The 11,559-nt window shown below is 38.3% G+C and overlaps 1 protein-coding gene and 1 pseudogene across 3 annotated transcripts in view; one reads left to right on the top strand and one right to left on the bottom strand.

The window, feature by feature from the left end:
* Clcn5 (chloride voltage-gated channel 5) overlaps positions 1–11,559 on the top strand; it is a 172,276-nt gene that overhangs the window by 90,561 nt on the left and 70,156 nt on the right. The window lies entirely within an intron of this gene.
* Positions 335–415, bottom strand: LOC115030210 (annotated as a pseudogene).

Below are 11,559 nucleotides of genomic sequence, written 5' to 3'. Positions count from 1 at the left end.
TCTGTATAGCCCTGGCTGTCCTGGAACTCACTTTGTAGATCAGGCTGGCCTTGAACTCAGAAATCCGCCTGCCTCTGCCTCCCGAGTGCTGGGATTAAAGGCGTGCGCCACCACGCCCGGCTCCCATATATCTCTTAAGAATTGAGCTCAGAACATACTCATTCCAGACACATCAGAATACAGTGGATCTGTGAATAGAAAGAAAATGGCAGTACTACAACTATACTGAAACAAGCATCCTTTCACAGTAAGACAGGCATCTTCAACTCCTGACCTCATGCTGGAAACAAGCTGCATTGTCAACACTATTATTCTTTTGAATTCTTTTCTGTATCATATTCCTTCTTATATGTATCAAAATTCATGCTGAACAATGGATTCTCGGTTGCAAGAAAGGATTTATTTATTTATTTAATATTTATGTAATTTTTGAAATTATAACATAATTACATCATTTCCTTTCCGTTTCCTTCCTCCAAATCCTCCCTGTGGGTATAAGAACAAAGCTTAGCATATAGTTAGGGATTTTTCTGGTTTTGTATAGTGGTGGTTGTAGGTTCTCTCCCAGGATCTATGATCTCACCAGCCCCGATTAGTTGAGTAGGTTTCCAGTAATCAGCATGATTTCCCTCTTGTGGAGAGGGTCTTACGTTAAACTAGACAGCTGTTGGTTACCACAAACACATGTAAGCTGCTGCTACACTCTTAGGTTATTGTACCATTCTGATCATTGTTCTGGTGACACAGCCGGTTAGGACTGTTCGTTTCTTTCCTCCTGTGCAAACCTGCTTGATGGTTTAGTCATTTAGTGGATTCATTGCAGCTCTATTCACAATAGCTAGGGAATGGAACCAACCTAGATGTTCATTAACAGATTAGGAGATAAGAAAACTGTGGTACATATGCACAATGGAGTGTTGGTCTGCTGAGAAAAAGTGAGATCGTGAGATTGGAAGGTAAATGAATAGAACTGGAAACGGTTATGCCGAGTGAGGTAACTCTGGCTCAGAAAGACAAATGTTGTATGTTTATTCTTCTATAAATCTAGCTTTAAATCTTTTGCATGTTTTACCTAAAAACACAAGCAGAAGCCAAGAAATTAAAAAGGCATCTTTTAGAGGCTAGGGCATGATAAGGGAGGGAGGATGGTAGATTATAGGTCAAATAAAAACAGGGAGGAGAAATACTGGGGGTAAAAGGCTTAAGTGGGCAGAAAAGAATGAATATTGAGGATGGTAGGGGGTGAGAGTAGAGGCCTAACCCAAAGGATGGGTGTACAAACCCTGTATGGAAGCCTACTTTCTCACGGCTCAATTAAAAATTGCTTGGAAAACAGTAGAATACATGTGAAATGGCAGAAGACAGGACTATGTTGAGATAAAAAGATTAAATAGGAATGGGAGAGGGAAAGGACGTGAAGAAGTAGTGGGAAGTTTATCTAAAACTAAGTATGTAAAAAACAAGGGTTCAAATGGAATTACTGTGTTTGCATGAACAGTGCTGCTCCCAGAAACAATGATATTAGTTGAGATTTATATGCCTTTCAATACAAGGCATGGGATAACTGTGAGTTATAGGCTCTTCATGTCTGGAATAAATATGATATTCCATGTTCTATTAGAGTTTGCTATATTTTACTTTACTTTTTAAAGACATGCTCTTACTCTGTGGCCCAAGATGCACTAGAACTCACTATGTAGCCAAGACTGACCTTGAATTTCTATGGACCCTTCTGCCAGTCATAATGGCACCCACTTGTAACACTAGCAACTTAGGAGGCTGAAGCAGGAGGACCATGAGTTCCAGACCAGCCTGGGCTATATATACAGTTCTGGGTCTGTCTAGGTTGCATAGCAAGACCTATCTCAAACAAAACAAAATAATAATATATAGATCTAAAATAATTCAAATTAGATGCTTTTATTTTTGCTACAGTTAGACTTTCTAATGCATTGGTTGTGTGATGACATTTTAAAGCCCTTTTCTTTATCTCTTGACTCATATTCTTTCCACTCCATCCTTTACTTTGTTCCTTGAGTCTTTGAGGGTTGGTATAAATGTCCTAAATGTCCTTTGGGGGATAAAAACCCCACCTATAACTTATTTCATGAACCTTAGACAGGCTTGTGTCTTGGTATTCATTACCATTTGTTGTAAAGAGAAAGTATCTCTGATTAGGACTGAGAGTGTGAATATAGAGATAGATATTTAGAAGGCAGCTTGATGATAGGTTCATTTAGCTAAACAATAGTAGTAAGTTCTCCCATAGGTTATAGGACCTCCTCAGCCATGGGTCATTAACTGTATTTTTAGCCAGGCATGAATCCCCTTTGGGAAGGCTCAGAACCAAACAGAGAGTGCTTGGTTGCCCCTCTAACAGTTATTCTTCTATTGCACATTTTTACACATCTTGCCTGGTAGGTTGTAGTTCCCAGGGTCGTCATCTGGTAAGACCATTTATGTCTTTCCCCCCCATCAGTTTACATTGAAGCATCTGGGCTGATGAGAGCTGGCTAGCATAGAGGAAGCTTTCAACACAGTTACAGTTTGACTTCTCTGTATTACAAATAAGGTCAGTGGTGAGTGACTTCAGCATGAATCTTAGCAGCTAGTTCTGATGGGCAACCAAAAGATATGTTAATATCCTGAATTGTTTTGGGAGCTTCTGTTGTCTCCGTTACTAACAGCTTATGAAGAGGTACTCCATACCTTTAATTGGAAGTTTTTTTTTGTTTTTTTTTTAACTATCTCATGGCTATTAGAGATAGCATTATCCAGCCATGCATAATGGCTATCACCTTTTATAATTTTTAATGGCTTTCCAATTAGTAGGTTTCTATATAGATACACACCCTTCATTTTGGTTAACCCTCTCTCATTATCCCCTTATCTCTTCTATCCTACTGTCCTTCCTCTTCTTAAATTTCCCCTCTGCTTTTACATCACCTGTGTTCTGTTATGCCCTCTCCCTTGAACCATACTCTACCTCAATGACTGTATTCTAGTTTCCTGGCTTTTGCAGCTATCCTAATTTAAACACACATACACATAAACTATAAAGATTAGAAGCTAAGATCTGCACATGAGGTAGACTATGCCATGTCTGTCTTTCTGGATCGAGGTTACCTCATTCAGTATAATTATTTAATTTCCATCCATTGACTTGAATGTTTCATAATTTCATTGTTTTTTACAGTTGTGTAAAATTCTGTTGTAAGTACCACATTTTCATTTTCCATTTATGTGTTGCAAGATAGCCTGGCAGTTTCCATTACTTAGCTATTGTGACTAGAACAGCACTGAACGCTGTTGCAATATCTCTTTAAGAGGTGATAGGATCCTTCGGGTATATGTTAAGGAGGACATAACTGGCTCATTTGATAGATTGGTTTTGAGCTTTTTGAAGAACTTCTATAGTGATTTGTATAGTGGCTGTAATAGTTTGCACTCATCTCAGTAAATAAGGGTTCATATTCCCCATATCCTCTCCAGCATTTTTTGTTATTGATTTTTTTACAATAGCCATTCTGACTGCATATGAGTTTCAACGTCAAAAATTTTTTCACGCGCAGTTCCATTATGGCTAATGATGAATATTTTAAAAACGCTACTAACCACTTGTATTATTTATTTATTTATTTATTTATTTTTAAAGACAGGTTTCTCTGTATAGCCCTAGCTGTCCTGGAACTCACTTTGAAGACCAGGCTGGCCTCAAACTCAGAAATCCACCTGCCTCCACCTCCCAAGTGCTGGGATTAAAGGCGTACGCCACCACGCCCGGCTTTATTGTTGTTGTTTGTATTTTGGGTTTTTTTGGTTTTGTATTTCTTATTTTAAGAATTATTTACATAGATCCATGCCCATTTTTTATTGGTTGGTTTGTTTTCTTGATGATTAGGTTTTTGAATTTTTTGTATATTAACAATATTAATCCTGTGCTGGATGTTTAACTGAGAAAGACTGGAACTCAGCTAGCTGAGAGTAAACTCTTGACCCTTCTACCCTACCTTCCTGAAGTGCTGGGATTTCAGGCATATAATTACAGGCTTGCCTTTCGGTATTAAGTGTGATGGTATTTTGTTTGTTGGATTAAATTCCAATGTTCTACATCATGTCTAAAAAAGAAACCCTCTACATGGACTAATTTAGCTCAGAACGAAAGTAAATTAAAAATTATTAAAAATATATTCTTGGGACTGGTGAGATGGCTCAGTGGGTAAGAGCACTGACTGTTCTTCTGAAGGTACAGAGTTCAAATCCCAGCAACCACATGGTGGCTCACAACCACCTGTAATGAGATCTGATGCCCTCTTCTGGTGCGTCTGAAGACAGCTACAGTGTACTTATGTATAATAATAAATAAAATCTTTGGGCCGGAGCGATAAGGGACTGAGTGAGCGAGGCCGACTGGAGCGTGCAGAGGTCCTAAAATTCAATTCCCAACAACTACATGAAGGCTCACAACCATCTGTACAGCTACAGTATACTCATATACATAAAATTAATAAATACATCTTTAAAAAGATCTATTCTTGACATCTGCTTTTTGAAACTGGGTCTTGCTGTATAGTCCAAATTTGTCCCAAACGTAGGCCCCAGACTCCCAAGAACTGGCATTATAGGCATATTCTACCACACTCAAATGAATTTGACCTTTTCTTTTTATCTCTTTAAGAATTTTTTGACATGTTGGCTTTCTTCTTTATGAGGGTAGAAGGCTTTATTCTGGCTTACACTATGATCATTCCACCGTGCTCGGGAAGGCACAGCCGCAGGACTAAGCCTCCAGCTCCTCACACTGTATCTGTCAGATAACTGATGCAGGCATTCTTTACCCTGAATCCAGTCCTGCATTCCTGAACTAACTCCCTGTTAGATAGGGCAGCCGTCTTTCAAGGAGATTTGATATGCAGTTTGTTAAAGTCTATTTAGGAATTTTATATGTAGATGACAAAGTGAAAAGCATTTATAAATGTAGCGTCATCTTTGTCAGGCCTGACAGTCCCTTATTCTTGACCTTCTAGATACTACATTGTCACATTTACTTTAATTTTGCTTTTTGAGATAGGATCACACCACACTTGCCTCCAACCCAGTATCCCCTCACCTTACTTAGCTTCAGTTCTGGTTGTCCAGGCACGTGAGACTACCCTCAGGTTATTTGTCACACCTTTGAAAGTCTGTATGAGAAAACATGTGTTGCTTTATCTAAACAAAAACATCTAAAGAAAAGCTACTCTTCTAAGAGGAGGTAGCATAATGTTTTATCTGACGTTTTAAAGCCACTTAAAGTAAATTATCTCTTGCTTATTTATCTGTTGGGAATGATCCAAATGCTATAGACCCAGGTTGTCAATTCTTTTAAAAGTATTTACAGAAAAGATTAGCTTGTCGTTGGCTTCATTTCACAATTGTCTCTGGCTGATATGACTTTTCTCCTTCTTATCAAATTCTTGTCCAAGTCTGGCTTTTCCCAGCTTAGCTCTTTCTCTATGTCAACACATTTTACAGTGCCTTGTCCCTGTAACTGAAGTGTACACTGGAATATTCTAGGGGTTAGTTTATGTTTGGTGAAATGCAATTACTTTACAAAACATGGTAAAGTTTTGGGTTGAGTATTAATGTATTTTATTTTCTTAGTTTTCATTTATTTGTTTACTGAGGCAGGATCTCCAAGCCTGGCCTGTAACTTACTATGTAGTTCAGGATGGCTTCAGAATTATAGTAATCCTCCTGCTTCAACCTCCTGACTATTGGGATAATAACTGTGAACCATCACACCCAGCTTTTTCCATTTTAAATAACTGAATATATATATATATATATATGAGAAATGCTTATATATATATATATATATGAGAAATGCTTATATATAAGCATTTCTCAGCTCTTGCTTTAAGTACTATAATTACCTATAGATATATAATCCATATAAATAAAACCTTGGTAGAGGATGAGCCTCCAATAAAGACCACAGGGTGAAAAGCATCTGAAATAAGCATTTTATATGGCATCTCAGAAATGAATATCAGATATCCACAGTTCATTTCTGTTTCTCAATATAAGAGAATCAAAACAGAAATTGGAGTATAAGCTAGAGTGTTTTTGAGCCTTCTGTTAGTGACAGGCACTGAAGAACACAGGTTTTATAGAAACCTGTGCTAGAAAGATACTGAAGTTTGAAGACATTTGTTGGGACTTTACATTCTCGTTCTTGGGCTTTTTTTTTTTTTATTGTTTTTTTGTTTTTGTTTTGTTGTTGTTTTGGTTTGGTTTTTTGAGACAGGGTTTCTTTGTATAGCCCTGGCTGTCCTGGAACTCACTTTGTAGACTAGGCTGGCCTTAAACTCAGAAATCCGCCTGCCTCTGCCTCCTGAGTGCTGGGATCAAAGGCGTGAGCCACCACACCGGACAGGATTAAGATCTTTAATCCCTCCAGGTACTAGAATCTTTTGGGCCATTTGCATGGCACGGGCTTTTCCCTACACATGTTTTGCTACCAGTTTGGGTTGATGTAGAGAAGTTTCTAGTTCTTGTTTGTGTCATTGGTTTGTTTCTTCCATATGCTAAACTTGATACTTCTGAGACACTGTCCCTCCCCCACCCGACCTGTTCTTCTTCAACCCTGACAGACGGTTTCCTGTCTGTGCTGCCATTACCTTTTCTATCACAGTTAGGGACATTTTCAGATTTCATTTTAAGTAATACCTGTAATTGCATTATTTAAAATCAGTGTAATTAATGTATGCGATGCCTCTTTCCCTGTGTCGTGAAGAGACACCACGGCGAAGACCATTTATAGAAGAAAGAGTTTATTGGGGCTTCTAGTTAAGAAGTTGAGTTCATGAACATTATGGTAGAGAACATGGCAGCAGGCAGGTAGACATGATGCTGGAGCAGTGGCTAACAATTTAGACTCTTGATACGTAAGCAAGAGACATAGAGAAAGGCAGAGGGATAACTGTCAGTGGTGTGGGCTTTTGAAACCCCAAAGTGCCCTTAGTGACAAACCTGCTCCAAGAAGGCCAGACTTTAATCCTTCACAAATCCTTCACAAATAGTTCCACCAACTAGGGACCAAACAATGAAATAGACTGTAGGATGTCTTTCTAATTTAAACCATCACCCTAATTTAAATACCCCACCTACTTCCTCTATTCACAGTCTCCATTTTCCATATTTGAAATATCTAGCACCTGTAGTTACTCAGAATGTCATTCACAGGCCAATAAATATTTTACTGGAACAAAAATGAGAGCTGAAAAAGTCTGATGCTTCTCCTCGCATGTTAGTGCTGAAATACATACTGCACTCAGTATTTTAATGTAAGGGATTGTGTGTGTGTGTGTTCTTAGCTGACTCACATATTGGCTTTTATATACTTGTTTTTGTTAAATAAGTTAGTTGTTATGGGAATATTAATTTATTTAAACCAATATACATCAGTCCTTACCGTAAAATAGGAGGACAGACAGTCATACCATAAACTAACACCACCCTGTCCACACCCACCAGCTGGCCCTTGTTTTGGTCCAATACAAATTCTGGGAAGGTGTACGCCTTCCCTTTTCCCTCTTCCTCTTTTTAAAAAAATAGTTATTTCATTTTCTTTATGATTTTAATATGATTTAATTATAATTATTTCCCCTTTCCCTTTCCTCCCTCTAAATTCTCCCTTATATCCCCTTTATTCTTTTATCAAATTCATGTGCTCTCTTTTCATTAATTATTGTTACACACACACACACATATATATGCATTGTATATACACACATATTCCAAAATACATAAATTGAATATTAAATTTTACTGTCAAATGGCTTCAATTATCCAATCAAAAGACACAGTCTGAACAAATCAAGAAACAGAAGCCATCTTTCTCTTTTAACTAAACCACCAGCATTGAAACTAGAAGTAGCAAAGGGTTTCCCAGCTGGTTCCACCTCTCCCTTTTTTAGCATACAGCTGCCACGTTTGCTGCCTAAAATAATATTTTTAATCGTTTTTCTTGGTGGAAACCATAGTGCCTCCATTTGGCCACCCACGTCCTCCAGTTTCTCACAGACTCCTTCCCTGTATTCTAGTTAAGTAAGAGTAAATGCTAGCTTCTGGCTATTATAAATAAGGCTGCTACGAACATGTGTGGTACATTTACACAATGGAGTACTACTCAGCTATTAAAAAGAATGAATTTATGAAATTCCTAGGCAAATGGATGGACCTGGAGGGCATCATCCTGAGTGAGGTAACACAATCACAAAGGAACTCACACAATATGTACTCACTGATAAGTGGATATTAGCCCAGAAACTTAGGATACCCAAGATATAAGATACAATTTGCTAAATGCATGAAACTCAAGAAGAACGAAGACCAAAGTGTGGACACTTTCCCCTTCTTAGAAGTGGGAACAAAACACCCATAAAAGGAGTTACAGAGACAAAGTTTGGAGCTGTGACAAAAGCATGGACCATCTAGAGACTGCCATATCCGGGGATCCATCCCATAATCAGCTTCCAAACACTGACACCATTGCATACACTAGCAAGATTTTGCTGAAAGGACCCAGATAGAGTTGTGTCTTGTGAGACTAGGCCGGGGCCTAGCAAACACAGAAGTGGATGCTCACAGTCAGCTATTGGATGGATCACAGGGCCCCCAATGGAGGAGCTAGAGAAAGTACCCAAGGAGCTAAAGGGAACTGCAACCCTGTAGGGGGAACAACATTATGAACTAACCAATACCCCAGAGCTCTTGACTCAAGCTGCATATGTATCAAAAGATGGCCTAGTCGGCCATCACTGGAAAGAGAGGCCCATTGGACNTGCAAACTTTATATGCCCCAGTACAGGGGAATGCCAGGGCCAAAAAGTGGGAGTTGGTGGGTAGGAGAGTAGGGGGGAGGATATGGGGGACTTTTGGGATAGCATTGGAAATGTAAATGAGGAAAATACCTAATAAAAAAAAAGTTACCCCCCCCCGAAAAATAAAAAGAGTAAATGCTAGGCTGGCATGGATCGCCAAGGCTTGGCTCACTTCATTTCCCGGGCCTGGAATAACCTCTCTCCTCCATGCAGCCTTCTTTACCATCCCACTTTCCCTCCATTCTCCATATGCCAACTATATCCTTACTCTAGCAGTCCAGCACAGCCGTTGTGTCATTTAAGGCTTTTCCCTACCTAGATCATAAATTCCTTGTCAGTTAGTGACAGAGTCATAAACTCCTTTTGTATCCCCAGTTCCCTTCCCTGTTAGTATAAGATTTGTGAAGTGTCAGCCATATATATGTGCTGATGAGCTGTTAACCCTCCCTCCTCAACTGCAGTAAACATTTTATTGAACACCTATTCTGAGACAACATGAAATTGCTAGAACAACATAAATGGGGACACAGACTAAAGTGAAAGAAGACTATGCAGTCAACATGGGAGTCTGAACAAGGGAGCATTGAAGGAAAAGCCTGTTTGAGCTGCCCTTACATGGATTCAGTAGCATTCCCCAGACTGAAAAGAAATGGGGACGAGGCTAGTCAGGATTCCACATAAAGCAGCTAGCTTTTGTAAGGACACTGAGGCATAAAAGTACAGTAATTTCTTCCATATCTGTGGAGAACTGGTTTCAGTGCTCCTGCCCAAGATATCAGGTTCTTTATAAAAAATGGCATACAGTACTTACATATGACCTATATACGACCTATATTCATCTATACTTTGAATCATTTCTACATTATTTGTAAATGTTGTGAAGTTATAAATTTCTTTAGAAATTTGAAAATTATTAGTAAAATGTAAATGCTATGAAATTCTTTGTTATGCTATATTTAGGTAATAACAAAAAGTAAGTCTGTCATTTCATCACTATAGAACTGATTTTAAAAATATTTTTGATCTATAGTTGGTTGAATTGGCAGACACAACACTCAGAAATATAGAGAGCCAACCAGATATGGCCTATCTGTAGGAGTAATAGTAGGCATATGTCAGTTCTGCTACAAAAATAACAACCACATAACACTCTCAACACTTTACCTCTCTTTAGCCTTCTATTGCTTGACTGCAACCCCAGTATTAGATGGGAGAATGAAGAAATCAACCCCCCCCCCCACTTAGGTTCTTCCTGGCATGCCACCAATCCTGGCTGACTTCTGGCTTTTAGTTCATCTGCAGGCTTGATTTAGTCCAGGTATACCTTCATTGGACTGAAAACATCATAATCAAGTCACAAGGTATTATGGCTTGGAGTTGTATTACACATGAGTCCAAATATCAACTTTAAAAATATTATTTACTGTTTGTGTATAAGGTTGACCACTTTGTATTGGTTAAACAGCAAGAGTCAGTAGGTTTTATCTACATATTTGTATGTTTTTCTGTGTATATATAATAATAATAATAAACCAGTTTGAAAGAGAGTGAGGGGATATGGGAGGAGTTGGAAGGTGGGAAGAGAATGGGAGATGATGTAATTGTATTTTAACTAAACTATATTAAAAGACAAGGAAAAATTTCATTTGTTTGTTTGTTTACTGGTTCTGGGACTTGAACCTAGAACTTCACTCATGATATTCAAGTGCTGTACCACTGAGATGTATTCTCATGCCTTCTAACACTTTTTCTTTCGAGACACACCTCACTAAGTTTTCCAATCTGGCCTTGCACATACTCTGTAGTACATACAGGCTTTGCATTTGTAATCCTACTGCTATCTGCCATAAATAGGATTATAGGCTTGAACCACCTGGTCCAACTCAAATGTCAACTTTAAAGAATTTTGTTTATTCATTCCAATGCTTTATTTTTTTCTTTTGAACATCTTTACATCTGCAAAATAACTGTAAATGATGTATCAAAATGAATTGGCTACAGGCAAATTGCACATTCACCTTTCCTGATGGTATATATTTCCTTTGTTGAACTCCTCCTCATTCATCTGTTTAGCTTGAGTTACTGGCTGCGGCTTTCATTGGCTCTGTCTTTCGGTGCATTTACTAAGAAAACACTTTACAGTGCAAACATGGAAACAAATGGCTGCCTCAGGAACAGTTTCATCGTAGGTAGCTCACTTTAGCTGTGTTGTTCCATGTCTGTGCATTATAGGAAAGAGTTTGTAAGGTTCCTGTGGGGGAAAATGAGAAGTTTTCCAGCTATTGCTTTATTGAGTTTTCTCCTGTGTTATTTTGTTCTAACAAATTCTCAACACAATAGGTACACACATCTGAAACTGAACACAGGATGCATTCCAAAGCCAAACATAAATTATTTCTGGACTTCCCATACTTTCTTTCCATGATTTATGTGGTTAATAGAGTTGCTGGAACGAGGTATCTTAAATCATGTTCTAAATGAAACAACCACTGGGAAGGAAAGAAGGAAAGGATTCTGTCACCTTACACATTCTTTTGCCTTTGTTCAGAGGTATCCGCCATATCATTCTCCCAGGCATTTCATATTATCTCCCTCTCACTTGTCTTTCTTTCTCTCTCTCTCTCTTTTCTTTTCTTTTCTTTTCTTTTCTTTTCTTTTCTTTTCTTTTCTTTTCTTTTCTTTTCTTTTCTTT

This window comes from Mus caroli, chromosome X (genome assembly GCF_900094665.2).
Source record: "Mus caroli chromosome X, CAROLI_EIJ_v1.1, whole genome shotgun sequence".
NCBI classification, from domain to species: domain Eukaryota; kingdom Metazoa; phylum Chordata; class Mammalia; order Rodentia; family Muridae; genus Mus; species Mus caroli.
Note: the sequence above shows the minus strand (reverse complement) of the source record. Positions and strands in the feature narration are given on the sequence as shown.